Below are 18,952 nucleotides of genomic sequence, written 5' to 3'. Positions count from 1 at the left end.
GTTTACACCCCCATAGAAACACAAAGTGAAATATATTGTTTGAGTACTCGTTATAGCATTAAATCTCAATGTACAGCACATTAAGGATAGGGATCCTACATGAGGAGTAAGTGCACAGTGACTCCTGTTGTTGACTTTACCAATTGACACTCCTGTCTATGGCATCAGTAATCTCCCTATGCTCCAGTCATGAGTTTCCAAGGCTATGGAAGCCCTCTGAGTTCTCCGATTCTTATCTTGTTTAGACAAGCTCATAGTCAAAGTGGAGGTTCTCTCCTCCCTTCAGAGAAAGGTACCTCCTTCTTTGATGGCCTGTTCTTTCCACTGGGATCTCACTCGCAGAGATCTTTTGCCAGAGTGTCTTGGCTTTCCATGCCTGAAATACTCTCATGAGCTTTTCAGCCAGCTCCGAATGCCTTTAGGGCTGATTCTGAGGCCAGAGTGCTATTTAGGACATCTGCCATTCTATGAGTCTGCTGAGATTCTCACTTCCCATGTTGGATCACTCTCCCCTTTATTTACTCCATCAGTTAGCGTTAGCAGGTACTAGACTTGTCTATGTGCTCCCTTTGACTCCCAGTCCCTTCACCATGACCAACTGTGAACTGAAACTGATCACCTGGAACAGTGAGATGGCATTGGTACATGCCACCTCGATGGGATTGAATTGGAATCCCCTGGTATGCTTCCAACTCCACCACTTGGGGCAAGTCAGCCTGAGCATGTCCCAAATTATACATCTCTTCCCTCTCCCATTCCCACCACCATGTTCAACAGGGATCACATTTCAGTTAATTTTCAACACTTAAGAATAACTGTGCATCAATTTCAGATCTAAACCAGTCATATTAAGTAGAACAGATAAAAAAAACTACTAAGAGGGATAATGTATTTAGTTGTTCATTAACAGTCAGGGCTATGCTGATCAAGCCACCATTTCCCATAGTGTCCACCTCACTCCAACAGGTTTCCCTCTTGGTGTTCAGTCAGTCGTCACCGATCAGGGAGAACATATGGTATTTGTCCCTTTGGGACTGGCTTATTTCACTCAGCATGATGTGTTCCAGATTCCTCCATTTTGTTGCAAATGACTGAATTTCATTGTTTCTTACTGCGGTATAGTATTCTAAAGAGTACATATCCCATAATTTCTTTTTTTTTTTTTTTTTTTTTTTGACAGGCAGAGTGGACAGTGAGAGAGAGAGACAGAGAGAAAGGTCTTCCTTTTGCCGTTGGTTCACCCTCCAATGGCCGCCGCGGCCGGCGCGCTGCGGCCGGCGCACCGCGCTGATCCGATGGCAGGAGCCAGGAGCCAGGTGCTTTTCCTGGTCTCCCATGGGGTGCAGGGCCCAAGCATCTGGGCCATCCTCCACTGCACTCCCGGGCCACAGCAGAGGGCTGGCCTGGAAGAGGGGCAACCGGGACAGAATCCGGCGCCCCGACCGGGACTAGAACCCGGTGTGCCGGCGCCGCTAGGCGGAGGATTAGCCTAGTGAGCCGCGGCGCCGGCCCCATAATTTCTTTATCCAGTCTATCGTTGATGGGCATTTAGGTTGGTTCCAGGTCTTAGCTATTGTGAATTGAGCTGCAATAAACATTAGGGTGCAGACCTCTTTTTTGTTTGCCAATTTAAATTCCTTTGGGTAAATTCCAAGGAGTGGGATGGCTGGGTCGAACGGTAGGGTTATCTTCAGGTTTCTGAGGAATCTCCAGACTGACTTCCATAGTGGCTTGACCAGTTTGCATTCCCACCAACAGTGGGTTAGTGTCCCTTTTTCCCCACATCCTCGCCAGCATCTGTTGTTGGTAGATTTCTGCATGTGAGCCATTCTAACCGGGGTGAGGTGAAACCTCATTGTGGTTTTGATTTGCATTTCCCTGATTGCTAATGACCTTGAACATTTTTTCATGTGCCTGTTGGCCATTTGGATTTCCTCTTTTGAAAAAATCTATTGAGGTCCTTGGCCCATCTCTTAAGTGGGTTGTTGGTTTTGTTTTTGTGGAGTTTCTTGATCTCTTTGTAGATTCTGGTTATTAACCCTTTGTCTGTTGCATAGTTTGCAAATATTTTTTCCCATTCTGTCGGTTGTCTTTTCACTCTCCTCACTGTTTCTTTTGCAGTACAGAAACTTCTCAATTTGATGCAATCCCAATAGTTGATTTTGGCTTTGACTGCCTGTGCCTCCCGGGTCTTTTCCAGAAATTCTTTGCCTGTGCCAATATCTTGAAGGGTTTCTCCAATGTTCTCTAGTAACTTGATGGTGTCAGGTCGTAGATTTAGGTCTTTAATCCATGTGGAGTGGATTTTTGTGTAAGGTGTAAGGTAGGGGTCTTGCTTCATGATTCTGCACGTGGAAATCCAATTTTCCCAGCACCATTTATTGAATAGACTGTCCTTGCTCCAGGAATTAGTTTTAGATCCTTGATCAAATATAAGTTGGCTGTAGATGTTTGGGTTGATTTCTGGTGTTTCTATTCTGTTCCATTGGTCTATCCATCTGTTTCTGTACCAGTACCATGCTGTTTTAATTACAACTGCCCTGTAGTATGTCCTGAAATCTGGTATTGTGATGCCTCCGGCTTTGTTTTTGTTGTACAAGATTGCTTTAGCTATTCGAGGTCTCTTGTGCCTCCATATAAATTTCAGCACCATTTTTTCCAGATCTGAGAAGAAGGTCTTCGGTATCTTGATTGGTATTGCATTGAATCTGTAAATTGCTTTTGGGAGAATGGACATTTTGATGATATTGATTCTTCCAATCCATGAGCATGGAAGATTTTTCCATTTCTTGGTATCCTCTTCTATTTCTTTCTTTAAGGTTTTGTAATTTTCATCGTAGAGATCTTTAACGTCTTTGGTTAAGTTTATTCCAAGGTATTTGATTGTTTTTGTAGCTATTGTGAATGGGATTGATCTTAGAAGTTCTTCCTCAGCCATGGCATTGTCTGTGTATACAAAGGCTGTTGATTTTTGTGCATTGATTTTATACCCTGCTACTTTGCCAAACTCTTCTATGAGTTCCAATAGTCTCTTAGTAGAGTTCTTTGGGTCCTCTAAATAAAGAATCATGTCATCTGCAAAGAGGGATAGTTTGAGCTCTTCCTTCCCAATTTGTATCCCTTTAATTTCTTTTTCTTGCCTAATAGCTCTGGCTAGAACCTCCAGAACTATATTGAATAGCAGTGGTGAGAGTGGGCATCCCTGTCTGGTTCCAGATCTCAGTGGAAATGCTTCCAACTTTTCCCCATTCAATAGGATGTTGGCTGTGGGTTTTTCATAGATTGCTTTGATTGTATTGAGGAATGTTCCTTCCAAACCCAGTTTGCTTAGAGTTTTCATCATGAACGGGTGTTGTATTTTATCAAATGCTTTCTCGGCATCTATTGAGATAATCATATGGTTTTTCTTCTGCAGTCTATTAATGTGGTGTATCACATTGATTGTCTTGCGCACATTAAACCAACCCTGCATACCAGGGATGAATCCCACTTGGTCTGGGTGGATGATCTTTCTGATGTGTTGTTGCATTCTATTGGCGAGAATTTTATTGAGGATTTTTGCATCTATGTTCATCAGGGATATTGGTCTGTAATTCTCTTTCAGTGCTGCATCTTTTTCCGGCTTAGGAATTAAGGTGATGCTGGCTTCATAGAAAGAATTTGGGAGGACTCCCTCTTCTTCGATTGTTCTGGCGGAATAGGAAGGGAGCACACTGATAGTCTGGGGAGAGATAGTTTAATAAAAGTGGAGATACTGCAGGTTCAAGGAAGAGTAGGGGAGGAAACAGCAGAAGAAACTCTTCCGGAACGCGTGACTCACAGCGGACCTGCGTGGAGAGCGTGGGAGCCCACAGTTCGGGACATCAGCGGCAGACTCAACACACCAGCGCTGGAACGCGAGGTGAGCCGAACCTCAATAGCCCGAGACACCGGCAGGCAAGCGGAGAGAGGAGACTAGAGGGAACGACCCCCGGGGGGGGAAGTTCACAAGGCTAACTGGAAGAGAGAGAGAGAGAGAAAAAAGGGTGACTAGTACGGACACGGGTTTCTCTCTCTCCGCTCACCTCTCAAGGGCGAGCAAGACAAAGAGCAGGCGCCATCTTGGACATACGTCATAAGCAGAGCGACCTCAGGTCTGCACCGGCCCTGAGCCTAGCAGAAAAACCTGACTCTGGGCGGGGCGAATTAACAGGAGATTAGGAGCTAGTAAATTTGTGGTGCTACTGAACTGAGACTGTGAAAAAAGAGACGGTGGGGGAGAGAACTCACGGAATTCACGTGAGCACTCTCCAGAGACGCTACAATTCCGTAACTTTGGCAACCCAGTGGGAGGCTGAAGGAGAATTTGAGCCCACTCTGAGGGCCGAACAGATTCCCTGTGGGGATCTTGGGAAAGAGCTTCCGATCTCTGGCTCCTGTGGGTATATCATTTGCCTGCTAACTACCTCCAACTTCGTTCAGCTGTGCGGAATTACTTCCCTTTTGAATCAAAAAAAAAAAAAAAAAAGAGAGAGAGAGAGAGATTTACCACGCCTAACCTGGGAGTGTCACCTTTGGCACACCAAACAGAGCTCTCAGGCCACACCCATCTCAAGCCCTAAGGCTCCATCAAAAACAGATAGTACACTTAATCTAGAGTCATAGTATAACAAGAAAAAGCACCACAGTGAAGAAACCAAATATCTCCAATATGCCAAATAACAAACGCAAAAACCGAGGTAATAAAAACAAGGAAGTCACCATGACGCCCTCAAATGAAAAAGACACCCCAATTCAAGATTATGAAGATGATGACATAGAAGAAATGCAAGAAGCAGATCTCAAAAAATTGATAAGAACATTAAGAAGTTCTCAAAAACAAATTCTGGAACTACACAAATCCTTAATGGACAAGATAGAAAATCTCTCTCGTGAAAATGAAATATTAAGGAGGAATCAAAATGAAACGAAACAGCTAGTACAACAGGAAACTGTGATAGTGACTGAAGTGAAGAATTCAATAGATCAAATGAAAAACACAATAGAGAGCCTTACAAACAGAATGGGTGAAGCAGAAGAGAGAATATCGGACTTAGAAGACAGAGAACAGGAAAGGATACAGTCAGACCAAAGAAAAGAAGAGGAAATTAGAAATCTGAAACATATTGTCGGGAATCTTCAGGATACTATTAAAAAACCCAACATTCGGGTTCTAGGAGTTCCTGAAGGCATGGAGAGGGAGAAAGGATTAGAAGGCCTTTTTAGTGAGATATTAACAGAAAATTTCCCAGGTTTGGAGAAGGACAGAGAAATCCTAGTACAGGAAGCCCACAGAACCCCAAATAAACACGACCAAAAGAGATCCTCACCACGACACGTTGTAATTAAACTCTCCACAGTGAAACATAAAGAAAAGATCCTAAAATGTGCAAGAGAGAAACGTCAGATTACTCTCAGAGGATCTCCAATCAGACTCACAGCTGACTTCTCATCAGAAACTCTAAAAGCTAGGAGGGAATGGCGAGATATAGCCCAGGTACTAAGAGAGAACAACTGCCAGCCCAGAATATTATATCCTGCAAAGCTATCATTTGTGAATGAAGGTGAAATAAAGACTTTTCATTGCAAACAGAAATTGAAAGAATTTGTTGCCACTCGTCCAGCCCTGCAAAAGATGCTTAAAGATGTGTTACACACAGAAACACAGAAACACGGTCATCAATATGAAAGAAGGTAAAGGAAGGAAACCAAGGAAGGAAACCTCACAGCAAAAGATCACAGGGAATTCAAAGCATATATTAGAACTTATCTTTGGCAAATGGCAGGGCAAAGTTACCACTTATCATTAGTCACTTTGAACGTGAATGGCCTGAACTGTCCAGTTAAAAGACACCGATTGGCTGATTGGGTTAAGGAACAAAACCCATCTATTTGCTGCTTACAAGAAACACATCTTTCCAACAAAGATCCATACAGACTGAAAGTGAAAGGCTGGAAAAAGATATACCATGCCAACAGAAATGAAAAAAGAGCGGGCGTAGCCATCTTAATATCGGACAACATAAACTTTACCACAAAAACTGTTAAGAGAGACAAAGAGGGACACTATATCATGATTAAGGGATCAATTCAACAGGAAGATATAACAATTATCAATGTATATGCACCTAACTACAGGGCACCAGTTTATCTAAAAGATTTATTAACGGACTTAAAGGGAGACTTAGACCCCAATACAGTAGTACTGGGGGACTTCAATACTCCACTCTCAGAAATAGACAGATCATCCGGTCAGAAGATCAACAAGGATACAGTAGATTTAAACGACACTATAGCCCAAATGGATCTAACAGATATATACAGAACTTTCAATCCTACAGCTAAAGATTTTACATTCTTCTCAGCAGTACATGGAAGCTTCTCTAGGATTGACCACATACTAGGCCATAAAGCGAGTCTCAGCAAATTCAAAAGAATTAGAATCATACCATGCAGCTTCTCAGACCATAAAGGAATGAAGTTGGAAATTACCAACTCAGGAATCCCTAGAGCATACGCAAACACATGGAGATTGAACAACATGCTCCTGAATCAACAATGGGTCATAGAAGAAATCAAAAGAGAAATCAAAAACTTTCTGGAAGTAAATGAGGATAACAGCACAACATACCAAAACTTATGGGACACAGCAAAAGCAGTGTTAAGAGGAAAGTTTATATCAATAGGCGCCTACATCAAGAAATTGGAAAGACACCAAATAGATGAGCTTTCAATTCACCTCAAGGATCTAGAAAACCTACAGCAAATCAGACCCAAATCTAGTAGGAGAAGAGAAATAATTAAAATCAGAGAAGAAATCAACAGGATTGAATCAAGAAAAACATTACAAAAAATCAGCCAAACGAAGAGCTGGTTTTTTGAAAAAATAAACAAAATTGACACCCCATTGGCCCAACTAACTAAAAAAAGAAGAGAAAAGACCCAAATCAATAAAATCAGAGATGAAAAAGGAAATGTAACAACAGACACCACAGAAATAAAAAGAATCATCAGAAATTACTACAAGGACTTGTATGCCAGCAAACAGGGAAACCTATCAGAAATGGATAGATTCCTGGACACATGCAACCTGCCTAAATTGAACCAGGAAGACATCGAAAACCTAAACAGACCCATAACTGAGACAGAAATTGAAACAGTAATAAAGGCCCTCCCAACAAAGAAAAGCCCAGGACCAGATGGATTCACTGCTGAATTCTACCAGACGTTTAAAGAAGAACTAACTCCAATTCTTCTCAAACTATTCAGAACAATCGAAGAAGAGGGAGTCCTCCCAAATTCTTTCTATGAAGCCAGTGTGCCAAAATATTTATTCTGATGGGTCTTTGTGCCAAGTTAATTCCTCTTTAGTGAAGGGATGGAGATGGAGTTGGAGAGTTTCCCACTCCTACATTTTCAATACTGTCATTCATTTTAAAAAAAATGTAATGATATGCCAATCCAAACACATTTTATTCAGTTTTATTTCACACTATTTGGCTGGCCTAATAAATATCAGGTGGATAATTCTGAGGCCACAAATAGTGAACCTAAATAATTGCTGAAACCAGCAAATCTCTGGCATACCTACATTTATATTAGACCTTAAACAATTCCCACAGACGAAATTCCAGGAACATAAATACCCCATAGTCAAAAATAAAAAAGCATACCTGAGGAAATCAAGTTCTAGGAACAGGTTCCATAAGAATCAAATCTCCCAGGAATGTCAGATATGGAAGTTTTTCATAACATGGGATATAAAATATTTTAATAGCTTCTAATGAGAATGATTGAAATTATCAATAAAATGTCAACAAATATTCTAAATGTATTAGAAAAGTAAATACACATAGAGGTTCTACAAAGCAAAAGGATACACTAGATTGAAATGGAAATTTTACAGTATATTAAAACCAGATGAAGAGAAAAGTGGTTAAGCAGACTTTAGATTTGATGAAAATTTTCTACAGTTAGTATTAAGACACAAAATATTTCCAAGAGAAGGGAGAAACATCATGAGACAGAGGTTACATTTGAAGAGAAAGTGGTTGGTGTTTTCAGAATTGGTTAAAGCCACATATTCAAAAACCCCAGTGAATCTCAAGCAATATAATAAGAAGGTATATACACCTAACATACTATAGTAAAGCTGCAGCTAGTAAGCTGATATATGATATTAACAGGAGCTAGAGAAAATAAATTAATTCAAATATCATACATTATATATTCAACTCATTCTCAACAGCAGAAATGGAGGCCAGCAGACAATGAAATTAAATTCTCAATATAGAAAAGAAAACTGTCAGTCTAGAATCCTACCTCCAGTGATTGAGAGAGGAAAAAATGGTTAATACAAATGTAGCATTTGGAGCTATCTCTAGGTAACAGGAAACACAAGATAAGTATTAATAAGAGAAAAAACATTACAAATATTCAATCAAAGACATCTTAAATTTGGGAAATTATATGCAAAACAATCAGCCTGGTCACTTCAAAAAGTCAATGAGAAAGAGGTCTTCCATCTGCTGGTTCATTCCCCAAATGGCCGCAACAATCAGAGCTAGGCTGATCCAAAGCCAGGAACCGGGAGCTTCTTCACTTCTGGGTCTCCTACGTGGGTGCAGGGGCTGAAGAACTCGGGCCATCTTTCACTGCCTTCCCAGGCCATAGCAGAGAGCTCGATTGGAAGTGGAGCAGCTGGGACTCAAACCATGTGGGATGCTGGCACTGTAGGTGGGGGCTCTACCTGCTATACCAGAACGCCAGTCCCATCCTTGGTTTAGAACTTGTGATCAGCTGATTTTTGAAACAATTGGCAAATTTTGGAGTATGTACCAGATATGATTGAGTATTTTCCAGAAACTAATTACTGAAATAGGCTATATAACAAATCCCAAAAAATTTCAAAGGATTGTTATATAGATCACATTCTTTGATTATAAATAATCTAGAAATTAATAACAAAATGACAACTAGAAATAAAATTTGAAATCTGAGTGGACTTCAGAATAACCTATACAATAAGGAAGTCAAATGGAGTTTATGAATATTTACAAGTGAACAGTAATAAAAATATTTTAGCCACAACATCATTAAGATCTTGGGGTTAAATGTACACCAGGCTTGCCTCTCATAAACGTGATGTATCTTTACACCTTCAAGGCAATGCTGTGAGGTTTCCCTTTTTGTAGGCAAATCGTTCCTTCAGGAGGCCAAGAACCAAATTTCTCAATATGCTTTATTATATTTCCATGTTTTTAGGTTTTTAACTCAGTTTTTTTCTGGCTTTAGAAGTAATCAGTGCTGCTTGTATATTAAATCCATAATCACAGAAGTATATATCCCCTGTATCTTCCCTCTTTCTCTTTCCCTGTAGAAAGTATTGTAGTCCTTGATTTTTAAGTTAACAATGGTATATATCTTTCCATGCCTTTTTACTTCATTATGTATCTTTTTTATCTTTTCATGTGAAGATCTACTCTTTTATTTCAAAAAATATTTCAGAAGGAGGGGGGATGGGGAGAGAGAGAGAGAGCACACTTCCATCTAATGGTTCACTCCTCAAATGTCCACAGTGCCAGGACTGGACACAGGCTCCAGGATTAGACCCAGGAGCGAGGTCTCACACATGGGTGGTAGGGACCCATGTACTTGAGTACCTGGTGCTGCTTCCCAGGATTTGCATTAACAAGGAGCTGGAATCAGGAGCCAGAGCCAAGGATCAAACCTAGATACTCTGATGTGCTACATGGGCGTCCTAATCAGCATCTTCACTGCTAGATCAAATGACAGCCCCTACTTTTCTTAAAATTTCCTTGTTTTCCATTTGTGTCAGAAGTTTATTGAACCATTCTCCTAAGTGAAGGACATTGTAGTTCTTTCTCATTTCATTACTACAAAGAAATTACAGTACTAAACTTTCTATATACAGTTTCCACTGAGATCTTTCATTTTTGTGTGAAAAGTCCTAGAGCTAAAATTTTTTCCAGAAGATCTGAATGTTATACATTTTAATATTTATTTCAAATTAATATTCTAAATGTTAGTAATAATTTATATTCCTTCTAATAATGTATTACATCATCTAATTCTAATTGACAGGCAGAGTGGACAGTGAGATAGAGAGACAGAAAGAAAGGTCTTCCTTTGCCGTTGGTTCACCCTCCAATGGCCGCCGCGGCCGGCGCGCTGCGGCCGGCGCACCGCGCTGATCCGATGGCAGGAGCCAGGTACTTATCCTGGTCTCCCATGGGGTGCAGGGCCCAAGTACCTGGGCCATCCTCCTCTGCACTCCCTGGCCACAGCAGAGAGCTGGCCTGGAAGAGGGGCAACCGGGACAGAATCCGGTGCCCCAACCGGGACTAGAACCCGGTGTGCCGGCGCTGCAAGGCGGAGGATTAGCCTACTGAGGCACGGCGCCAGCCATATCTTTTTAAATACTGGTAGTTCTTTATATTTTTAGTTTTTGAAAAGTTTGATTTAAAAATTTATTTTTAAATAATTGCTCATTTTTAGAAACCAGACAGAGAGAGGGGGAGAGAGAGAGGTCTTCCATCTGCTGCTTCACTCCCCAAATGACTGTGAAGGCTGGTGCTGGGCTGATCAGAACCCAGGAGTCAGGAGCTTCTTCTAGGTCTCCCATGCAGGTGCAGGGACCCAAAGACTTGGGCCATCTGCTGCTGCTTTCCCAGGACATAAGGAGGGAGCTGGATCAGAAGAGAAGCAGCCAGGACACGAACCAGCGCCCCTATGGGATGCCAGCATCGCAGGCATAGGCTTAGCCTAGTACATCATAGCGCTGGTCTCCTATAGCTCAGTTTTAATAATTACATGGGATTTCATTGTATGATTGTGACATGATTGAACCAATCCATATTGTTAATCATTTGGGATTATTATTTTTCCATATAATAATGTGATGATGAACATTGTAGTAGGCTGAAGTGTTGTCAAAATCATATGCACATCCTAATTCCTTTAATCTGTGTCTATTACCTTATAAGGAAAAAAGAGGTTTTTGCAAGTGTGATTAAAGTAAGTGTTTTAAGATTAGGAAATCCTCGGTTATCATATAGGGCTTTAAATGCAATCACAAATATTCTTTTTTTTTTTTTTTTTTGACAGGCAGAGTGGACAGTGAGAGAGAGAGAGAGAAAGGTCTTCCTTTTACCGTTGGTTCACCCTCCAATGGCCGCCGCGGCCAGCGTGCTGCAGCCAGCGCACTGCGCTGATCCGAAGGCAGGAGCCAGGTGCTTCTCCTGGTCTCCCATGGGGTGCAGGGCCCAAGGACTTGGGCCATCCTCCACTACACTCCCGAGCCATAGCAGAGAGCTGGCCTGGAAGAGGGGCAACCGGGACAGAATCCGGTGCCCCGACCAGGACTAGGACTAGAACCTGGTGTGTCGGCGCCGCAGGTGGAGGATTAGCCTATTGAGCCACGGCACCGGCCAATCAGAGATATTCTTAACAGGCACAGGGAACCTTCACACACAGAAGAACACACACAGAAGAGCAGAAGGGAGTTTGACCACAAAGACAGAAAGGCTTTCGAAGAGCCTCTGGAAAGAGTACAGTCCTGGCAAAACCTTGATATGGACCTAATCATTCTTATTTTGGACTTCTTCCTTCCAGAATGGTGAAAAATAAATTTTTGTTTTAAATCTTCCAGTTTGTGGCAACTAATGCAAACATCTTTTTAGTTATTTTCATTTGTTAAAGTATATGTTCCATGTGCACCATTTGACTCATTCTGACAAGGAATGAATGAATTTGCCTTCCTGCTACTCCCACAAAAAATTATGTTTATAGCAATAGGATCTACAGGGCTGTGTGTGTCTATTTGTATGCATTGTGGAAGAAACACAAATCATAAGGAATGATGAGGAGAAATAAAGCAAAATAAATAAAAAGTATAGAGATTTGTAATAAAACAAGGACGTGGGGCTGGCACTGTGGCACAGCCCTGGCCTGCAGCACTGGCATCACACAAGGGCACTGGTTCGAGTCCTAGCTGCTCTACTTGCAATCTAGCTCTCTTCTAATGCACCTGGGAAAGCAGTAGAAGATGTCCCAAGTACTTGGGCCCCTGCACCCATGTGGGAGACACAGAAAAAACTCCTGGCTCCTGGCTTCGGATTGGCTCAGCTCCAGCCTTTGCAGCCATTTGGGAAGTGAACTAGCAGATGGAAGATATCTCTCTGTGTGTCTCTACCTCTCTGTAACTCTTTTCTTTCCAATAAATAAAAATACATATTTTTATTTTTTAAGATTTATTTATTTGCAAGTCAGAGTTACACAAAGAGAGAAGTAGAGGCAGAGAGAAAGAGGTCTTCCATCTGCTGGTTCACTCTCCAAATGGCTATAGCAGCCAGAGCTGCGCCGATCTGAAGCCAGGAGCCAAGAGCTTCTTCTGGGTCTTCCCACACGGGTGCAGGGGCCCAATGACTTGGGCCATCTTCTATTGCTTTCCCAGGCCACAGCAGAGAGCTGGATTGGAAGTGAAGCGGCCGGGTCTCGAACTGGCACCTATATGGGATGCCAGTGCCTCAGGCCAGGTCTTTAACCCACTGTACCACAGCCCCAGCCCAAAATAAATCTTTAAAAACATAAAACAAGAACTAAAGATTGATCAACTAAACTATTTAAAATATTATATTTTAAATAGTGAAAGAATCATACAGGTTTTCACCTATGTTGTTGATGAACTCATCTGCTTTGATTAAGTAATAGGCATGCCAGTAACTTCTGTAAGGACTGTAATACAGTATGACTTTCAATGCAGGAATAATTTTAGAATAATTTTAAAATGAGTATCAATAAATACAGAGAGTCCATATCCTTGGGTCTAATATTTTCACTTTTAGAAATATATCATTAGGGGGCAAGTGTTGTGGCGTAGCATGTAAAGTTGCTGCGTGGGATGCCTCCATCCCATGTGGGCACCCGTTGATGTCCTGGCAGCTTGACTTCTGATCCAGCTCCCTGCTAATGGCCTGGGAAATGCAGCGAATGATAGCCCACGTGTTTAGGCCCCTGCACCCACATGGGAGACCCATGAAGCTCTTGTCTTCTACCTGGCTCAGCTCCAGCCATTGGACCCATGGTGAACTAGCAAATGGAAGATTCATTTTCTCTCTCTCTCTCTCTCTCTCTCCCCCCCCAAATAAATAAATAAATATTTTAAAGTAGAAATATATCACTAGGAAATTAAGTAGACAAATACAGCAAGGCAAATTTGTACATGAGGATATTTTAACAGCTTAAGACATTATCTCTGTCATTTTATGTTAATAGCAAAATGTGAGTAACAGTTTGTCTTTCTGGTAGCACTAATAAATGCTATAGATATCATCTGAATCACTAATAATGGAGAGTTAAGTGAATGCAGATGTTAATGAGAAAGGACAGTATGCCCACCTAATAAGACTCATACTGAAAAGTTTTTTGTGAGATCTTCCATCTGCTGATTCACTCCTCACATGTCCTCAATAACCAGGGCTAGGCCAGCCTGAAGCCAGGAGCTTGGAACTCCATCCAAGCCTCTCACTTTGGCAGGGATGCAAGCATTTGAGCCACCATCTCCTGCCTCCCAGGATATGTTAGCAGAAAGATGGACCAGAAGCAGAATACCTTGGATCTAAACTGGCTCTCTGACATGGGATGTGGACATCCCAAGGGGTGGCTTAACTGGCTGCACCAAAGTGTCTAACCCCACCTCCCCACCCCCATTCTCGAATATTAGATATCAGGGACTTCTTCTCTGGATATTTTTTTATAAATTTCACAAGGATTGCCTTACATTCTCTAAACCAACAAGGCAAAGGGTTAGGTCCTCTTATGGGCTGCTGTCCTTAGAATCTGCAGAGGAAAGCAAAACCATCAATAGGGAAGAGTTCTCAGCCTATACCTTTCTGTGAAGCTGAAGCTGGAACTTGTACTTCATACGTGAACAGCTTCTATCTGATAGACAAAAACCAAGACTTACCTTCTATTGAATAGTAACTACATAATCAGCACAATGCTAAACCCAGGTTAATATGATAAAATTCACAGACATAATTTTGTAGTAATCATGAAAACTATAGAAGGCAGCATGAATTTCCCCAGTGTGTTTAACTATTTCATCCTTCTTCTAGTGTACCACTCATAGAGAACAAAATTCAACATTGAATTTTAAGTATGCAATTGTTTATCAGGAAGCTACAATAATTAAATAATTTGATGATGAGTTAAAAATCATTAGAATACTAGGAGCCGGCACTATGGTGTAGCAGTTAAAGCCACCACCTCCAGTGCTGGCATCCCATATGGGCGCCGGTTCGAGACCTGGCTGCTCCACTTCCGATCCAGCTCTCTGCTATGGCCTGGGAAAGCAGTAGAAGATGGCCCAAGTCCTTGGGCCCCTGTACCCGCATGGAAGGACCCGGAGGAAGATCCTGGCTCCTGGCTTCAGATCGGCGCAGCTCCGGCCACTGCGGCCAATGGGGAGTGAACCAGTGGATGGAAGACCTCTCTTTCTCTCTCTGCCTCTCCTTCTCTCTCTGTAACTCTAACTTTCAAATAAATAAATATTTTTTAAAAAATCAGTAGAATAATACTACAGAAACTGACAAAAATATGAAAATTTAATATATGATGAAGGTAGCGTGATGATTCTGTGGGTAAACAATAAATTGTTCAAAAACTGGCATTTGAAGATGGATGTCAGAGATTATGGTAGACTAGGACATGTCAGTAATCCATTATCTGCAACAGTTATACTACTTGAAAGGCTCTGATGTGATTAATTTGGATCTCTAGATTCCAATTGAACCCTTGAAGTTTTTAGGGGGATGTTTGGCTGGTAAATTATAGTTACTATATGTCCATTTCATCCTTCAGTATATAGTAGGAGCTCCTTACCCCTCAACCCCCCAACACACCTCAAGCCCATGGCAGTGTAAAGACAACAGCCTGTATTTCTGATATGACTTGAAGGAGCCAAGGAAGATAAGGAAATCATCCCCCAAATATGAAGGATTTGTGTTCTGACTTCTGATAACTCCTTCTGATCACTGTGACACAGGCACAGAAGCTGACCTTCATTCTTTCAACCCCAACAGCAGAAGTGGCTTCCAGGGGGGTTAATGGAGCTACATCTTTTTACTTTTATTTTTTGACTATCAAAAACAGCTACACATATAGGGCAATTTAGAGAGGCACTTTACATGCCCAAGAAAAGACACAGGCTCAGAAAACATCTAAGAAGACCTTAAGCCCTTTTCCTAAGGCTGATTTCTGGTTTAGAGGCATGCTACAGCCATTTTTAAAACAGAAAACTTTAAGGAAAGGAGTGTGGAATTTTATTTGTAGAGTTCCCAACTTGTAAGATTCAGATGTCCACTTTTCAACAAAAGACCACAAAGCATACTAAGAAACAGAAAAGGATGGCCCATTAAATGAAACAAAATAGAAAACAGCTGAGGAAACACAGCAGAGTAACTAGATAAAGACGTTAAAACAATTGTCTTAAAAATGTTTAAGGAGTCAGAGGAAAACATTAATAAACACAGGAAAATTATGTATGTGCAAAATGACAGTATCAGTGAAGATACAGAAGTGTTACAGAAGTTATTTAAAAAAAAAAAAAGTGAGGCCAGCATTGTAGCATAGCAGGTTCCAGACCAGGCTGGTACATGTCCAGTCCAGCTCCCTGCTAATGTACCGGGGAAAACAGTGGAAGATGGCCCAAGTGCTTGGGCCACTGCATCTGTGTGGGAGACCCAGAAGAAGCTCCTGGCTCTTGGCTTCGGCCTGGAACAGCCCCAAGCCATTGTAGCCATTTGGGGAGTGAATTAGCAGATAGAAGCCAGTTCATTCCTCCCTCTTTTCCTCCCTCCCTCTCTAATAAATAATAATAAGTCTTTAAAAAAAGAACCAAAAAGAAATTCTGGAATTAAAAAGTATAATAACTGAAGTGGAAAATAGAGAGGTGCAAAAGCTGATTTGAACAAGCAGATGAAAGAATCAAATAACTAGAAACTAGTATTATGAAAATTATTGAGTCTGAGAAATGGGGAAAAATGAAAAATGAACAGAACATAACTGACCTGTGGAAAACCATTAAGCAGACCAACAGATCAGGTGGCACAGTATGGGAACATTTGAAGGAGAAAAGAAAGAAAGGAGCAGAGAGATTATTCAAAGAAAGAACTAGCTGAACACATCCTGAATTTGATGAAATATATGAATGTAAAAATCCAAGAAATGCAATAAACTCTAAACTGGAAAAACTTCGGTGACACACACTATGACACATTATCGTCAAATTATTGAAAGACAATGAGAAAGAACCTTAAACACACAAATTACTCATTATATACAAGAGATCTTAGCCTATCAGCCATTTTCTAACCAGAAACCTGGAGGCCAGAATTATTGAGTTGTATAATCAAAATTCTGGAAGAAAATGTCAACTGAGAATTCTATGTCTAGCAAAACTGTCCTTCAAAAAAGTAGGGGAAATCAAGACATTGTCAGATAAATGGAAGCCAGTGGAGTTCATTTCCAGGAAGTATTTAATGTAAAATGCTAAAGGGAGGCATGGGGGCTGAAATGGAAAGAAACTAGGCAGTAACTTGAAGCTGCATGAAAAAAATTGTCTAGTAAAGGTAAGTACATGTGTAATTAAAAGAGCCAATAATATTGGAACTTGGGATTGTGACTCCACTTTTTTTTACACGATCTGAAAGGCAAATTCATTAAAAAATTATTTGCTGGTTTTAGACAAAAGTATATAAAAATGTAATCTGTGACAGTAATAATGGAGGGGTGAATGGAGATGACTAAAGAAGATACACACCTCAACAGTGGAGTGACAGATGGCAAGATGGCAAAATAGGAAGATCCAGGTCCTCCTCTCACAAAGGTTGTGACTTAACAGCAATATGCCACTCTGTTATACTATAGAGAATAGTTGACAAGAAAGAGCACCTAGGCTAAGATACAACTAAGAAAGGGATTCCAGCAAAAGGAATGAGGAAACTCATGGTGTTTTTATGTCCATCTATGGCCCTCTACCTACAAAGCACAGCACAACATAATTAGGAAGAAACTTACTATAACAGCCTTCACACTCAAATGAAATTTTAAAAATAGAACAAGTATCAAATATTCTTTTAAGTCTGAGGGCTTGGTTTCTCTCTCTGAACTTGGACTGCTGATTGACTAGGAGGCATGATTTGGAAACTACTGAAAACAGGTGAATACCATTACATGTTACAGCTGCAATTCTGCAGGAAAATACCAAGGGGTGCAAAAGATCAGAAAAGGTTTAGGAGGTCCTACAATATCTAACTAGGCTGATTAATGAAGGTCTTTCCTGCACAAAGCCGACACACAAATACTGAGAGGGGAAATGCTTTTCCAAATACCCAAATCTAAGAAAAAGAAGACACATGGGGCAAGCATTGTGGTGTAGTGGGTTAAGGCATTGTTTGGGACTCCTGCAAATGAAAAGATATTCAAGGGGCAGGCACTGTGGTACAGCGGGTTAACACTCTGGCCTGGAGCACTGGCATCCCATATGGGTGCCGATTCCAGACCTGGCTGCTCCACTTCTGATCCAGCTCTCTGCTGTGGCCTGGGAAAGCAGTGGAAGATGGCCTAGGTCCGTGGGCCCCTGCATGTGCATGGAAGACCCAGAAGAAGCTCCTGGCTCCTGGCTTTGGATTGGCGCAGCTCCAGCTGTTGCGGCCAACTGGGGAGTGAACCATTGGATGGAAGACCTATCTCTCTCTCTCATTCTCTCACTCTCTCTCTCTCTGCCTCTCCTCTCTCTGTGTAACTCTGACTTTCAAATAAATAAATAAATCTTAAAAAAAAAAACAGATATTCAAGATACCATTAGCTATCAGGGACATGCAAATCAAAGCTATAATTAGATATTCATAGGTGTTTAAATCCAATTTAAAATTGATCCTTGTAAAAACTAAGAGAATAAGAGAGGAAGGAGATGCACAGTTAGGCACACATTCCCGCATACTTACCCTTAAGGGTAAAGCTAAAAACTTGCCGTGGGACTCCAAATCCCATTAAGTTGGGTGGTACTAATGCCATCTTACTAGTTAAAGTGATCATTTTAAGTGTTTAACTGATCATAAAGATAGGAATAAGTGTCAAAGGGATCACATAAATAAGACCAAGTGTCTGCTAATAACAATAGATAGAATTAAAAAGGAGAGAATGATCCAATATGGGAAGCAGGGCACACAGCAGACTCATAGAATGACAAATGCCCTAAACAGCACTCTGGCCTCATAATCAGCCCTTAAGGCATTAGATCTGGCTAAAAAGCCCATAAGAGCATTTCAGGCATGGAAAACCAAGACACTGTGGGAAAAAATGACCTATATAAAGATCTCTGAATGAGATCCCAGTGGAAAGAAGGGGCCATCAAAGAAGGAGGTACTTATCTTTGAAGGGAGGAGAGAACTTCCACTTTGCTTATGGCCTGTCTAAATACTGACAGCGTTTTTGGACTCAAAAGGCTTCTCAGTAGAATTAGGTCTAGTTACCAGTTCTCCACTTCTTGCTCATTCTATAAATATTGTCAACCCACATATCTGTCTTGTACTTCACCCCGATAGCCACTACCCTCTAGGATGGATTATATGTTCTGCCCCACTGACCCTCACACCACATAGATATGCAGAGATCAGCTCTCAGTCACTGTGTGACCTACTGGAACTCAAGCCTGCTGACTTTAAGCTTACCTATTAGAACTCCCTGTGTGACACCTATTTGGGTAATTCCCTTTGTCACAATACAAACCTCAGCCCAGCCTTGGCTGTTGCAGTGATCTGGGGAGTCTCCTTCTATGTAACTCTCTCAAATAAAATCTTTAAAAAATAACAGTATTTGCATCGACCTATACACATGTTTGCATCTACTT

The 18,952-nt window shown here is 41.2% G+C and overlaps 2 protein-coding genes across 18 annotated transcripts in view; both read left to right on the top strand.

Moving 5' to 3' along the window:
• The window catches only part of GPRASP3 (G protein-coupled receptor associated sorting protein family member 3), a 107,144-nt gene that overhangs the window by 60,589 nt on the left and 27,603 nt on the right, over positions 1 to 18,952 (top strand). The gene's annotated exons all lie outside the window — the stretch shown is intronic.
• Positions 1 to 18,952, top strand: part of GPRASP2 (G protein-coupled receptor associated sorting protein 2) — an 87,421-nt gene that overhangs the window by 60,588 nt on the left and 7,881 nt on the right. The window lies entirely within an intron of this gene.

Source organism: Oryctolagus cuniculus, chromosome X, assembly GCF_964237555.1.
Source record: "Oryctolagus cuniculus chromosome X, mOryCun1.1, whole genome shotgun sequence".
NCBI lineage: Eukaryota > Metazoa > Chordata > Mammalia > Lagomorpha > Leporidae > Oryctolagus > Oryctolagus cuniculus.
The sequence above is the reverse complement of the archived record's forward strand: the minus strand, read 5'-3'. Positions and strand labels throughout refer to the sequence as shown.